Below are 16940 nucleotides of genomic sequence, written 5' to 3'. Positions count from 1 at the left end.
GTGCAAGATTCTGGGGATTATTGGAATCGTTTCTGAGTAAGCTACAGGCAGCAGCCATGTGAGAAAGGAAATTCAAAAGAAACCCCTTTTTTCCTAGATTACTGAAAAGCTGCTTTTGGCACACACTGACCTGCATTTGCAAGAGGAGGCAATTTATGTAATAAGGATCACTAAGGTTTGGATTTTTTTTAAGTTATCATAAATGCGTGTCCGTAAAACCTACAGAAAGTAGTGTGATCATTGTCGAGATACAGAATAGTCAATGTAGAACAATACACAGCATTGACCACCTTCGATTCAATCATGATTTCAAAAGTTTTGATTTAATGATCGCAATTTACATAAGAATGTTAAACATACACGTTCCTACATGTTTGTTTCCTGAGCATTAAAAAAAGGACTCGTGAATAAATCAGGGTGGGGGGACAGATAATTGAGTTTTGACAATGCTGAGTACATTTCTATGGCATAATTCTGCATTCAAATTGAAAATATTGTCCATTGTTTTAAAGTTATGTGCTGATGGCTCAGTGACCTTGGAGTATAATGCATAGGAACGAGGAGCTGAACGACAGTGCCTTTGACAATGTTTGCCATTTAAATTGTGGCTTTTGGTTGGCCAGGTTGTTATAAATGGCTCAGAACTGCCAAAGAGAATTGTGTTTCTGTGTTACTAATGTTCTTCTGCTACTAGATTTGGAGACAGGTGGACAGATCCATGCTTGTTTGTGGAATGTGTGGCCCTTTGTTTTGTGTGTCTCAGCCTCTGGAGTGTAAAAGGAGTCCAGCGTGGCCACACCAAGGCCCAACACACAGTGAAATGCAGCATAATGGAGGTAAAATTGCAGTCAGAATGTCAGCAAATTGAACAATCAACATCCGCAGCGGTATTGTGTGTTTCAGTGTGCAATCAGCACTGTGGAGGACACAATCTAGCTAGATGTGTTGCACCAGACATGATGGCAAGATCATGTAGCAGTACACGAAGACCGTGACAGAAATTGTGACTCCAGAGTAAAGTTATGCATTTGCCAATATCAGTCTCGCAACATGAGGTGCATGAACAGAGAGACCTGAAGGTATACGTGCACAAATCGATGAAGGTGGCAGGGCAGGTTGAGAAAGCAGTTAAAAAGCATATGGGATGCTGGACTTTATAAATCGAGGCACAGAGTACATAGAAACATAGAAAATAGGTGCAGGAGTAGGCCATTCGGCCCTTCGAGTCTGCACCACCATTCAATATGATCATGGCTGATCATGCAACTTCAGTACCCCATTCCTGCTTTCTCTCCATACCCCTTGATCCCTTTAGCCATAAGGGCCACATCTAACTCCCTTTTGAATATATCTTAACGAACTGGCCTCAACAACTTTCTGTGGTAGAGAAGCAAGGAAGTTATGATGAACCTTTTATAAAGCACTGGTCCGACCTCAACTATCGTATTGTGTCCAATTCTGGGCACTGCACTTTAGGAAGGATGTGACGGCCTTGGAAAGGGTGCAGAGACGATTTACAAGAATGCTTCCCGGATGAGGGACTTCAGTTATGTGAATAGATTGGACAAGCTGGGGCTGTTGTTCTCCTTAGAGCAGAGAAGGTTGAGAGGAGATTTGATAGGGGTCTAGTCAGAGTAGATAGAGAGAAACTGTTCCCATTAGCAGAGAACCAGAGAACACAGATTTAAGGTAGAAGAACCAAAGGGGACATGAGGAAAATCTTTTTTACGCAGTGAGTGATTCGGATCTGGAATGCCTGAAAGAGTGGTGAAGGCAGATTCAATTGTGGCTTTCAAAAGGGAATTGAATAAGTACCTGAAGGCAAAAAATTACAGGGCTATGGAGAAAGACCAGGGGAGTGGGAGTAGCTGAAGTGCTCTTGCTAAGAGTCTGCATGGGCTCAATGGAGTGAATAGCCTCCTTCTGTGCTGTAACCATTCTATGATGCAGCGATGAGTGGAAAATCTTTTGAAAGACAACACGGTAGACTGACTGAAAATACCCAGAGTTTGGTGTGATACTGGTTGACCGTGGATAAAAGCCATCAGCAATGTGAACACTGCCCAGCTGCTCGTCATTTTTGAGAGGGGTCAATGACTCAAGAACTACAGAGTAGTGATAATGGGGACCTTCAATTATCCTAATATAGAGTGGGAAAATAACAGTGTAAAAGGCAAAGAAGGGGAGAAATTCCTGAAATGTGTACAAGAGAACATTCTTGATCAGTATGTTTTCAGTCCAAAGAGGAAGGGAAGCAGTGTTGGATCTAGTTCTGTGGAATGAAGTGGGGGAGGTTGAGTGTGTTTCAGTGGGGGAGGATGTGGGAAACAATGATAACAATGTTAGGTTTAGAGTAGTTATGGAAAAGGGAAAGGAACAATCAAATAGGAAATTATTCAACTGAAGGGGGGCTCATTTCACTCTGTTGAAAATTGATCTGGTCCAGCTGGATTGGAATCAAAGACTGGCAGATAAAACCGTATATGAGAAATGGGAGGCCATCAAAGAGGAGATAGTTTGGGTACAGACTAGATGCATTCCTACGTGAGGGACAGAAAGGGCATTCAAAAGCTAGTGTTCCCTGGATGACTAAAGATACAGAGCTTAAAATAAACAGAAACAGGATGTTCATAATACAGTAGAGAACCAAGCTGAATACAGAAAGTACAGAGGAGAATTGGAAAAAGGAAATAAGACGAACAAAGGAGAGAGTGTGAGAATAGTTTAGTGGGTGACATAAAAGGGAACACAAAAGTCTTTTATAAACAAAGGATTCATGAGGGTTGATTAAAGACCAAAAGGAGATCTTGAGGCAGAGGACAAGACTGAGGTACTAAATGAGTACTTTTCAGTAGTTTTCACTAAAGAAAAGGATGCTGGCAATGTCATAGTAAAGAAGGAGGTAGTAGTAGAGAAATTGGATTGGATAAAAGTAGATACAGAGGAGGCACTCAAAGTAGAAAAGTCGTCCGGTCTGGATGAGATGCATACTAGTTTGCTGAGGGAAGTAAGGGTGAAAATTGCAGAAGCTGTGACCACAATCTTCCAATCCACCTTGGATATTGGGTAATGCCAGAGGATTTGAGGATTGCAAATGTTACACTCCATTCAAAAAGAGGGAGAGGGATAAACCCGGCCACTACAAGCTAGTTAGCCTACTGGTGGTGGGAAACTTTAAAAGACAATAATCTGAGACAAAATTAATTGGCACTTAGACAAATGACAGCCAACATGGATTTGTTAAAGGCATATCGGGGGGTTTGACTAACTTGATTGAGTTCTTTGATGAAATAACAGAGAGGGTTGAAGGGGGTGGCGCGGTTTATTTTTGTATATGGACTTTCAAAAGGCATTTAATAAAGTACCACGTAATAAATTTGTTAGCGAAGTTGAAGCCCATGGGATCAAGGAGCAGTGCCTGTTTGGATACAAAATTGGCTAAGAGACCGAGAGTAGTGGTGAACGGTTTTTCAGACTGGAGTGAAGAATACAATGTATTTTTTTATTCGTTCATGGGATGTGGGCGTTGCTGGGCAAGCCAGCATTTATTGTCCATCCCGAATTGCCCTTGAGAAGATGGTGGTGAGCTGCCGCCTTGATCCGCTGCAGGCCATGTGGTGAAGGTACTCCCACAGTGCTGTTAGGGAGGGAGCTCCAGAATTTTGACCCAGCGATGATGAAGGAACGGCGATATATTTGAAGGTGGTGGTGTCCCCTAGGGGTCAGTATTGGGACCACTGTTTTGATTTATATTAATGACTTGAACTTGGGTATACAGGGCATCATTTCAAAGTTTGCAGATGACACAATACTCGGAAAAGTAGTAAAAAGTGAGAAGGATAATAACCGACTTCAGGAGGACATAGACAGACTGATGAAATGGGCAGACACATGGCAGATGACATTTAATGCAGAGAAATGTGAATTGATTTATTTTGGTAAGAAGAATGAGGAGAGGCAATATAAACTAAATGGTACAATTTTAAAGGGGATGCAGGAATAGAGAGACCCAGTGAGGGGAGGGGAGTGTACAAACGCAACATTTTGAAGGTGGCCGGACAAGTTGAGAAGACTGTTAAAAAGGCATATGGGTATCCATGGCTTTATAAATAGAGGCAAAGAGTACAAAAGCAAGGAAGTTATGCTAAACCTTTATAAAACTCTGGTTAGTCCCCAGCTGGAATATTGTAGCCATTTCTGGGCACCAAATCTAGGAAGGATGTCACGGCCTTGGAGATTCACGAGAATGGTACCAAGCATGCAGGACTTTTGTGAAGAAACTGGGATTGTTCTCCTTAGAGCAGAGAAGGTTATGGGGAGATTTAATAGAATTGTTCAAAATCATGATGGGTTTGATAGAGTAAATAAGGAGAGACTCCTTCTAGTGGTAGAAGGATCGGTAACCAAAGGACGCAGATTTAAGGTAATTACATAAAATATACAGCACAGAAACGGGCCATTCAGGCCAACAAGACCATGCTGGCATTTATGCTCCACTCGCGCCTCCTCCCATGCTTCCTCATCTGACACTAACTATGTCAGCATAACCTATTCCCCTTTCACTCATGCTTATCTAGCTTCCCTTAAATGCATATATACTATATGCCTCAACTACTCCCTGTGGTAGCAGGTTCCACATTCTCACCATACTCTGGGTAAAGAAGTTTCTTCTGAATTCCCTACTTGATTTCTTGGTGACTATCTCATATTAAGAACATAAGAAATAGGAACAGGAGTAGGCCATACAGCCCCTTGAGCCTGCTCCGTCATTCAATAAGATAAAAGGTGATCTGATCATGGATTCAGCTCCACTTCCCCGCCCGCTTCCCATAACCCCGTATCTCCTTATCGTTCAAGAAATTGAACATGATGGCCTCTGGTTGTAGTCTTCCCCACAAGTGGAAACCCTCCCTCTCTGTCAAAGACTTCTATTAGGTCATCCCTCGGCCTTCTCTTTTCAAGAGAAAAGAGACCCAGCCTGTTCATCCTGTCCTGATGGGTATAACCTCATAGTTCTGTTTTCATCCTTGAAAATCTTTTTTGCATCCTCTCCAGTTCCCCTATATCCTTTTTATAATATAGCAACCAGAACTGTACACAGTGTGGTGTGGTCTAACCAAGGTTTGACTCAAGTTTAACACAACTTCTCTACTTTTCAATTCTATACCTCTAGAAATAGACCCTAGTGCATGGTTTGCATTTTTTATGACCTTATTAACCTGCGTCGCTACTTTTAGTGCTTTGTGTATTTGTGTTCCCTGATCCCTTTGCTCCTCTACCCAGTAATATGTGGCCACCTTATATTTTGTACCAAAATGTAATAGCTTACATTGTTGAAGCTGTGTTGAAATTCATTTGGCAATTATATGCCCATTCTGCATGTTTTATAATGTCTTTGTAATTTTTTGAAGTCCTCCGCAGTATTGACTATTCTCCCCCCAAATTTGGTGTCATCCGCAAATTTAGAAATTGTTTTTGATTCCAAAGTCTAAATCATTAATTTAAATTGTGAACAACAGTGGTCCCAGCACTGATCCTTGTGGGACCCCACTTCCCATCTTCTGCCACTCTGAAGAGCTACCCTTTACCCCTTCTCTCTGCTTTCTGTCTTTCCAGCTATATATCAATTGTGCTACTTGTCCCCTTGTTCTCTGACCTTGTTCAAATAAGGTGCCTCATAATATACTAATGAAGGCCTTTTGCAAGTCTATATAAATTATATCTACTACAGGTTGAACCTCTGTGGTCCAGCACCCTCGAGACCTGACCAGTGCTGAACCGTCGAATTTTCCGAACCACGGGAGGTCAGTATATGACTTTACCAATACACCCAACATAAGAATACGCCTAGCCTAGGCTTATCGGTACTTGTAGAGTACTGCTCACTGCTCTCCTGGGCTATCTTCTTGAACCAATCTTGCAGCTTGGCTTGCCTCATGTATTTCACCATCCACGCAAAGCGGCAGTTCCGCAAATTAATGCGAACCACAGATGTTTCCGGACCACAGACTCCCGGACCAGAGAGGTTCAACCTGTACTGAAGGAGAAAATCGGAAAACATAATAAATAAATAAATAATGAATTGTCTGCTCTCTCTGTTACCTCTTCAAATAATTTAATAAAGTTGGTCAAGCAAGATCTTCCCTTTAGAAATCCACGCTGACAAATCATTTTTTTTTAATGTTTTTCTATTTTGTCCTTTAGTAGGGTTTCCATTGTTTTACTGGCCATCAATGTAAATATTTGCCTGGACATGTTCTGTCTCTTCTTAAATATAGATATAACGTTAGAACTACACCTTTTTCTAACAAATTATTAAATATGTGTAATAGTGCCTCTGCTATCTCTTTTCTAGATTCTTTTAAAATGCATGGATGCAATCCATCCAGGCCAGGAATTGGCAAAAGAACCAGAGGTGACATGAGGAAAGTAATTGTTATGCAGCGAGTTGTAATGAACTAGAAGGCACTGCCCGAAAGGGTGGTGGAAGCAGACTCTAATAACTTTTTGAAAAGAGAATTGGATAAATACTTGAAGGGGAAAATTTTGCAGGGCTATGGAGAAAGGGCAGGGGAGTGGGACTAATTGGATAGGTCTTTTAAAGAGCCGGCACAGGCACAATGGGCTTAATGACCTCCTTCTGTGCTGTATCATTCGATGACTGGTTCAAAGTGACATGTTTCGGAGGGCATTTAGGGAATCACAAAAGGTTAAAAAAAATAGAATAATACTTATAATTTTCACATTGAAAACCCTGCACCACATTGCAGTTCAAATAATGTGAACTACTTTGTTGATGGGATCTAATTGCTTCTTGCATTTTCATTTGGAAAATGCCGGTTGGACATCTGAAGTTGCTGCAGCCATTCTCACAGAAGAGGTAGACAAAAGAAAATGCTAATGAAGGTGCGCACTGTTCCTTGCTGTATTCTGTGCCACTGTTACTAACAGAAGTTACGAGAGGTGGGTGGGGTGGCTTGACCCATCCACCTCCACGGAGGTGTGTGGGGGACCTGACCCATCCACCTCCATGGCACGAACCTGGTATTGCAGTACTTCCAGGAACGGTGCAGTGGCTCTAGGCCTTTTGGCTAAGAGCATTGGCGCAGAGTGATCCTTGGCGTGTGCAAGGTGACCTCTGGCGTTTGTGATTTGACAAAGAATTGGAACGATTGGCTACGAATTTCAAAAAAAAAATTCCTTTTGGCTAAGATCATGCGTAACTGACCTGACAGGGGAGTAACCATGACCCCAAAGTGGTTCTCCCTGGATCAGGAAGATGGTTCTCCTATGCTTTTTGGAAATAGGAGGTGGGTGGGGTGGATTGACCCATCCACCTCCACGGAGGTGTGTGGGGTTGCTGACCCATCCACCTCCATGGCACGAACCTGGTATTGCAGTACTTCCAGGAATGGTGCAGTGGCTCTCGGCCTTTTGGCTAAGAGCATTGGCGCAGAGTGATCCTTGATGTGTGCAAGGTGACCTCTGGCGTTTGTGATTTGACAAAGAATTGGAAAGATTGGCTACGAATAAATAAAAAAAAACATTGTCATTGTGTCGCTCTCGGGACGATGCGGGTGGGAGCGGGCCCCAGGACTGGGTGGGCCGGGCTCACACCATCGGTTTTTGTGGCGGTGCTGTACAAGAGATGGCGCTGCTGGGATGGGGCGTTTGTCCTCGCCACCTGGCTAAGCGAGTAACTTGAATCCAGTGCACTGCAGATGAGATGTTCTGCTATGGAGGGGTTGTATTCTCCATTCATCAAGAAAACTAGGATCTGCTTCCCAGAGGTGTCTCTTGGTCATGAGTGAATCGAGGTTTGAAGAGATGTTTAATGTTGGCAAAGAAACCCTCAAAATAAAAGGGCCAGAATCCCAGTAGAAGTGTTCGAGTGCTATTTATGGCTTGTGCTTGCCCTACAAGCACTTCATTTGTCTGCCTTTGTTAAATCCCTGGTTTAAAGTAATGTGGAATGTATTCAAATAAAGTTAGTTATTGTTTTTAAAAAAAAAAGACAACATTGTCATTTATGTTGCAGGTTTACCAACTGATGAAGCACAATGCAGTGGTGCCCAAAGAAACTCTGATGGGCAAAATGGCCAGCCAGCAGTTGGTCATGGATGTGGGATTCCAAGATGTTAGCTTTGTTCACACAACAGCCTTCAATCACTGCTAGTTTGAAAATCTGCTGGATGAGCGTAATGTACAATATAATGACCTATTTTACTGCAATAATGTCTGCTGATTCAGTTGTAGCATAATATGGTAGTAGCACGACACAAGACTCCCAAAGCAAGTGCTCTACTCGGAACTACTACACGGCAAGCGATCCCCAGGTGGGCAGAGGAAACGTTTCAAGGACACCTCAAAGCCTCCTTGATAAAGTGCAACATCCCCACCAACACCTGGGAGTCCCTGGCCAAAGACTGCCCTAAGTGGAAGAAGAACATCCGGCAGAGCGCTGAGCACCTCGAGTCTCGTCGCCGAGAACAGAAAACAAGCACAGGCAGTGGACAGAGCGAGCGGCAAACTAGACTCCCCACCCATCCTTTCCTTTAACCACTGTCTGTCCTACCTGTGACAGAGACTGTAATTCCCATATTAGACTGTACAGTCACCTGAGAACTCACTTTTCGAATGGAAGCAAATCTTCCTCGACTTTGAGGGACTGCTTATGATGATGATGATGAGCACAATACTATACTTTGGTTCTTTTAAAAGCATAATGAAATGCATCTCTTCAAGAATAGGAAGGGAAGACTGCAGTCAGCACTCTGCGGCACTACATGGCTAGCTGACCTTGCATTTTTAGTAGACCACATAAACCACCTGAATGTTTTCAGCAAAAATCTGTATGTGGTTTACCAGGTCATGACAGCTGTTCAACCAGTTGTGGGCTTTTGAGATGAAACTCTACCTGTTCAAAAAATCAACAGACTTGTGGTGAATTGGTGCATTTCTCCCAATACCATGCAGGAAGATCTGCAAGGCCCATCAACTAGTGAACTCAATGTTTGCCAAATGTTTAAACTTTTCTGCAATCGCTAGCTAGAGGTGTTCAGAGCTCTTTTGCCATCGATGTTGATCAGCCCACCAAAAATTCATAGGGAACTGATTAAGGTCCTATGTTCAACTCGAGCCAGTTTGATCTACTAGATCTGCCAGCATTCTCTGATGTGCCAGAGGTTTTTGTAGTCATGCATTGTATTGACGAGTTCATGCTGTCACTGTTAGCAGAGAGAAGCTGCAGAAGTCTGGGTTCCATTCAAGGATCACAGACAAACATTTGGAAGACTTATTCCTTGTCCACAAGAAACCAGGTATCAAGAATGAAAGAGAAGCAAGCCTCGCCCTCTGCTTCAGAAACAGCAAAGGTATTCTGAGTAATACTTTTCTAAGAAATGTGGAAATGTTTTCTTGTAAATCCAACACCTGTGATTATGTTGTTGAATGTGATATTTAATCACAAACATAATTTAATCATACCCAACCCATTCACTAGTTGCAAATTATGAGCCTAATCTACTGTTCCAAAAGATTAGATATCTCTGGGCCATGCTGTGGCCTACTCTTTGATTAGAAAGTCATCTTTACAAATGCAACTTTGCAAGCAACTTATAAAGAAGTTGCCATGTGGGAGATGATGACACACTCCATATCCCTACGCTCTTTCAATATGTCATGGCAGAAAATATTTGAAAATTATATTCGTGAGTATCTTAGATGAAGGAAATCTGTTGAACGTGTATTGTAATGTGACCAGTAAACATTATATACTTGTGCTTCTCTGTACAAGTGTTATAGTAGCATTTTTTTCCGCCAATATTAAGTAGTATTAGCCAGCTGATTATACCTGTAAGTGCTCTAAGGAGTTTCTGATTCCAAGTACCTGGAGGTGATATCTTCTAATTGTATAAGCAAGGCTCATTGGGAAACATCTGCTTCTGTCTTCACAGAATACACTATGTGAAATGTTGTCATCACCTGCATGTCTTTAATCCCCTAACATCTGTTCCCCATAATGATTTACAAAAAATAACCTCACTTTTGTCTTCTTTCGGCCACAATATAAACCATCTTGTGAATAAATTTCACAGATTATCATGCACATTTGCATAGGTAACTTATGCACACAACTGTCTTTTGCATGCCAAACATAGGTTTGCAATGGAATACATTACATTAAAAATGATTGTGGTTCTGATGACATGTTAAGCTGCGCCAATTTGTGCAGTCTTATTTAACATTTATGCAGGTTATATAATTTGCTCATTTAAGTACATTTACTATTTTAGACAGTGAGAAGTCCACAAGGACAGTTTTGTAAAGACAACACTGGTGATTCTAAAAACAAAGTTTTTATTTGTTCACTTTATATTTTATTTTCCCTTCCACCATCATGTTCCAGTCATTGCAGGGTTCAAAAAACAGGAGACATAATTTGGAGCTTTAGTGGACTGCACCATTATGTCACTACTCTTCCATTACATGGAAAGAATATTGTAAAATTGATTCAGTCTACCAATCTTTTTAACAAAGGAAGTTTTTCAGTTTGTGAATTTCTGAGATGTGCCCTCCACCAGCAATTGGCACTCCAGCAATAGAATTATAGAATAGTACAACACAGAAACATAGAAACATAGAAACATAGAAACATAGAAAATAGGTGCAGGAGCAGGCCATTCAGCCCTTCTAGCCTGCACCGCCATTCAATGAGTTCATGGCTGAACATGAAACTTCAGTACCCCCTTCCTGCTTTCTCGCCATAACCCTTGATCCCCCGAGTAGTAAGGACTTCATCTAACTCCCTTTTGAATATATTTAGTGAATTGGCCTCAACTACTTTCTGTGGTAGAGAATTCCACAGGTTCACCACTCTCTGGGTGAAGAAGTTTCTCCTCATCTCGGTCCTAAATGGCTTACCCCTTATCCTCAGACTGTGACCCCTGGTTCTGGACTTCCCCAACATTGGGAACATTCTTTCTGCATCTAACCTGTCTAAACCCGTCAGAATTTTAAACGTTTCTATGAGGTCCCCTCTCATTCTTCTGAACTCCAGTGAATACAGGAGGCCATTTGGTGGAGCTATCCAATTACTTCTCTCTTCCCATTTCCGTGTAATTTTTTACTTTCACGTATAACCCAATTTTTCAATTATACTACTGAATCTGTTCCCACACCGTTTCAGGCAGTGCATAACAACTCACTGTGTACAAAAACATTCCTTATGAAAGAAAAAAAGACTTGCATTTATATAAAGCGTCTTTCACGACCACTGGACATCTCAAAGCGTTTTACAGCCAATGAAGTATTCTTGAAGTGTAGTTACTGTTGTAATGTAGGAAACGCGGCAGCCAATTTGTGCACATCAAGCTCCCACAAACAGTAATGTGATAATGACCAGATAATGTTTTTTTTTAATGTTGATTGAGGGATAAATATTGGCAAGGACACTGGGGATAACTTCCCTGCTCTTCTTCGAAATAGTGCCATGGGATCTTTTACGTCCACCTGAGAAAGCCGACCGAGCAACTCCCAACATTTCAGCGCTCCCATAGCACTGCACTGGAGTGTCGGCCTAGATTTATGTGCTCAAGTCCCTAGAGACTTGAACCCACAATCTTATGATTCAGAGGTGAGTGTGTTACCCACTGAGCTGCAGCTGACACTGAGAGCATTATTTGTACTTTGAGATAGGATTCTTCTTTTGAAGTCTGCAAATACTAAGCAGTCACAAATCCAAAGCTTAAATTGCAAATAAAAAAAGAAAGACTTGCATTTATCAGGAGGCTTTCACAATCTTTGAATGTCCCAAAGCATTTTACAGCCAATAAAGTACTTTTGAAGTGTAGTCACTGTTGTGGGAAATGTTACAACCCAATGCATAGCTCAAATTGATTGGGAAATGTTGGTGTTCAGAGGGACCTGAGTGTCCTTGTACACAAATCACAAAGTTAACATGCAGGTACAGCAAGCAATTAAGAAAGCAAATGGTTTGTTGGCCTTTTATAGTCAAATCCTCTTGTAATAGAGTAAAGGCATCTTACTGCAATTATATAGGGCCCTGGTGAGACCACATCTGGAGTATTGTGTACAGTTTTGGTCTCATTTCCTAAGGAAGAATATACTTGGCATAGAGGGAGTACAACAAAGGTTCACCAGACTGATTCCTGGGATGGGGGGGATTGTCCTATGAGGAGAGATTGAGCAGACTAGGCCTATATTCTCTAGAGTTTAGAAGAATGAAAGATGATCTGATTGAAATATACAAAATTGTTACAGGGCTGGACAGAGTAGATGCAAGGAGGATGTCTCCTCTCCTGGGGAGTCTAGAACCAGGGATCACAGGGATTTAGGAATATGATGAGGAGGAACTTCTTCACTCAGAGAGTGGTGAATCTTTGGAATTCTCTAACTGAGAGGGATGTGAAGGCTCAGTCTTTGAGCATATTCAAGACAGGGATTGATAGATTTTTGAATATTAAGGGAATCCAGGGATATGGGGACAGTGCAGGAAAGTGGAGTTGAAGTAGAAGATCGGCCATGTGGTTATTGAATGGCATAGCTGGCTTGAGGGGCCAAATGGCCTAATTCTGGTCCTAATTATTTTGTTCTTAAATTGTGGCCCTTTTTATCCATACTCCAAAAGTTTATCAACTAGTTTCCCCTTTGGATGATGAGCATATGTAATAGCTTTGGTTTGCTAGTGTGTATGTATGTAACATATTGATCCAGTTGCTGTTGGTTTCCCACCAATTGAGAAATTTGATTAGCTGGAGTACTTTCTTTTCTGCAGTTTGTTGAAACAAAATAGTGAAGGTTCCTCTATGGGTCAATATGTTTATCCATTGAGTCGGTTAGCCATGCAGCACAGGACGTTGTCAGTTTTATTCCTAGGCTGTACAAAGTTAGCTGAACTTGGCTATGATGTTGGTTCTGAAATTCCCTCTGAAGCCCTGAACAGATGGTACCTAAAATCTTGCTGAACAGCCCTAGCAGGGATTTATTGCCTACAGGAGAGAGGAAAAAATTGATAGGAAAAAAAAAAATACAGCAGAGAAAATGCTGGAAAAGCTCAGTGGGTCAGGCAGCATTTTTGGAAGGAGAAACAAAGTTATTGTTTCAGGTCGATGACCTTTTGTCAGAACTGGAAAAGGGTAGAGATTTAACAGTTTTTAAGCAAGTACAGAGGCAGATAAAGCGGCAGAGGAGGAAATATCAAAAAGGAAGGTCTATGAGGGGTGTAATGGCAGGAGTAATTAAATGACAGAAGGGAGTCATGTTCCCTCTCTTGTAGCTACTTTTAATATGTCCACAGGACCCCATTTGCCATTTTTGGACAGAAATGGGTGGTGGATTGTGTGTAGGGCAAGCTCTATTTTACTAGTGGTGCAGCCGATGAGGTCCAAAAAAAAGTAAGTTTAAACTTGTTTTTGTAAGGAGTGCTACTCCAGGCCCCGCAAAAATAATTTGGGCCACTGATGCCCTTTCTCCACCTCGCCCCCTTTCCACCAGATTTACCTCGTGGATGGCCTCTGGGCCTCCTCATATTGCGCCTGGCCAAATCCAGCGATCGGGATGCTCATTCGGGGCGGGCCTCTTGCCAGCTCCATTGAGATCCAGGCCTTGAAATTGCTCTAGCCTCTGAGATTCTGGCACGGGACCTGCCATGCAGCCATCTGAAAGTTAAAATCTACCCTGACGACTTGAGGGGAGGAGTGAAAAATGAAGGGAAGAGGAAGCAGACATACTTAGTACCAAAAGCAGGTACATTGGCATCGGTGAGAAATAATAGTGCAAGACTACATCGTGCTGATGTGCCTTAATGAAATTGAGATAATTGCATTATATGTACGTTGGCAGCAATGCACACAAAAACATCTCAATCCAGCTCCTAAAGGGTGCAGTATTACATCATGTTAGCTCTACTTATAACATGCTATATTGATCCAATACCCAAACCTCTGGTTAAAATGGAGTGTGACAAAATTGAAGTAAATTTGTCTAGTTTTGGTTTAGTGGCTGTCCCTGTAAATCCACCCACAATAAATCGAGTGTTTATAAGTAACGTGCAGCTAAATTCCATGTTCCCAGTTGCGGGTATGGTAGCATATTGTTATGTTGCTGGACTAATAATCCAGAGGCCTGGACTAATGATCCGAAGACATGAATTCCAATCCTACCACGGCAGCTGGGGAATTTAAATTCTTGTAAAAAAGCTTGTATCATTAATGGTGACCATGAAACTCGTGGATTGTCATTAAAAACCTAGCTATCCTTTAGGGAAGAAAATCTGCCAGGTCTAGCCTATATGTGACTCTAGACCCACAGCAATGTGTTTGACTCTTAAATGCCCTTTGAAATGGCCTAGCAAGTTGTAACAAACCGCTACAAGAAATAATAAAACTGGACAGACCACTCGGCACCAGCTTTGGACAGGACAACGCACATCCAGCCCAGTCGACCCTGCAAAGTACTCCGCACTAACAGCTGGGGGCTTGGGCCAAAATTGGGATTGCTGTCCCACAGACTAGTCAAGCACCAGCCTGACAATCCCATTCACAGAATCATACCTTTCAGCCAATGTCCCAGACTCCTCCATTACCATCCCTGGGTACATACTGTCCCACCGGCAGGACAGACCCACCAGAGCGGGGCAGCACAATGGTATTCAGTCGGTTTTATTATTTCTTGTAGCGGTTTGTTACAACTGAGTGGCTTTCTAGGCCATTTCAAAGGGCATGCAAGAGTCAACCACTTGGCATCAGGTCAAGCAAGAAAATCTGCTAATTACCACCAACCACCCTCCCTCAGCTGATGAATCAGCACTCCATGTTGAACACTTGGAAGAATAACTGAGGGTAGTAAGGTCACAGAATGTACTCTGGGTGGGAGGCTTCAATGTCCATCACCAAGAGTGATTCGATAGTACCACTATTGATGAACTGGCCGAGTCCTGAAGGACATAGCTGCCCGAGTGGGCCTATGGCAGATGGTGAGAGAACCAACACAAGGGAAAAACCTATTTGACCTCGTCCTCACCAATCTATCGCATGTCCATCATAGTATTGGTAGAAGTGACCATCGCACAGTCCTTGTGGAGACAAAATCCCATCTTCACACTGAAGATGCCCTCCATCATGCTCTGGCACTACCACTGTACTAAATGGGATAGCTTTATAACAGATCTAGCAGCTCAAAACTGGGCATCCATGAGGCGCTGTGGGCCATTGACAGCAGCAGAATTATATATCACAACAATCTATAACTTCATAGCCTGGCATATTCCTCACTCTACCATTACTATCGAGCCAGGGGACCAACCCTGGTTCAATGAGGAGTGTAGAAGAGCATGCCAGGAGCAGCATCTGGTGTACCTAAAAAATGAAGTGCCAACCTGGGGAAGCAACAACACAGGACTACATACATACTAAACAGCGTGCTATAAACAGCTAAATTATTCCACAACCAAAGGATCAAATCAAAGTCCTGCTCTGCAGTCCTGCTGTGAATAGTGGTGGACAATTAAACAACTAACAGGAGGAGGAGGCTCCATGAACGTTCCCATCCTCAATGATGGTGGAGCGCGTGAGCGCAAAAGACAAGTCTGAAGTGTTTGCAACCATCGTCAGCCAGAGGTGCCAAGTGGAAGATCCATCTTGGCCTCCTCCTGCCATCCCCACTATCACAGATGCTAGTCTTCAGCCAATTTGATTCACTCCATGTGATATCAAGAAACAGCTGAGCACACTGGATACAGCAAAGGCTATGGGCCCCAACAACATGCTGGCTGCTGTGCCTAGCTGGTCCATCTAGCTCACAATGGAAAATTGCTCTGGTATGCCCTATCCATAAAGAACAGGACAAATCCAATCCGACCAATTACCACCCCATCAGTCTACTCTCAATCATCAGCAAAGTGATGGAAGGTATCGTTGACAATCCTATCAAGCGCCACTTACCAATAACCTGCTCACCGATGCTCAGTTTTGGTTCCACTAGGACAACTTAGCTCCAGATCTCATTTCTTGGTCCAAACATGGACAAAAGAGCTGAATTCTAGAGATGAGGTGAGAGTGGCTGCCCTTAACATCAAGGCAACATTTGACTGTGTTGCATCAAGGAGCTCTAGTAAAATGGTGAATTAGGGGGGAAACTCTCCACTTGTTGGAGTCATATCCAGCACAAAGGAAGATGGTTGTGGCTTTTGGAGGTCATCATCTCAGCCCCAGGACATCGCTGCAGGTGTTCCTCAGGGCAATGTTCTAGGTCAACTATCTTCAGTTGCTTCATCAATGATTTTCCCTCCATCATAATGTCAGAAGTGGGGATGTTTGCTGATGATGAGAGGGTTGACTTATAAGGAAAGGTTGAGTAGGTTGGGCCTCTGCTCATTGGAATTCAGAAGAATGAGAAGTGATCTTATCGAAATGTATAAGATTATGAGTGGGCTTGACGTGGATGCAGAGAGGATGTTTCCACTGATAGGGGAGAATAGAACTAGAGGGCATAATCTTAGAATAAGGGGCTGCCCATTTAAAACTGAGATGAGAAATTTCTTCTCTGAGGGTTGTGGATCTGTGGAATTCACTGCCTCAGAGAGCTGTGGAAGCTGGGACATTGAATAAATTTAAGACAGAAATAGACAGTTTCTTAAACGATAAGGGAATAAGAGGTTATGGAGAGCAGGCAGGGAAGTGGACCTGAATCCATGATCGGATCAGCCATGATCATATTAAATGGTGGAGCAGGCTCAAGGGGTCATATGGTCCTATTTCTATGTTCTTATGATTGCAGTGTTCAGTTCCATTTGCAAATCCTCAGATAATGAAGCAGTCCATACCCAAAGGCAGCAAGACCTGGATGACATACAGGCTTGCGCTGATAAGTGGCAAGTAACATTCGTGCCACACATGTGCCAGGCAATGACTATCTCCAAC

Source organism: Pristiophorus japonicus, chromosome 7 (genome assembly GCF_044704955.1).
Source record: "Pristiophorus japonicus isolate sPriJap1 chromosome 7, sPriJap1.hap1, whole genome shotgun sequence".
Lineage (NCBI taxonomy): Eukaryota > Metazoa > Chordata > Chondrichthyes > Pristiophoridae > Pristiophorus > Pristiophorus japonicus.
Note: the sequence above shows the minus strand (reverse complement) of the source record.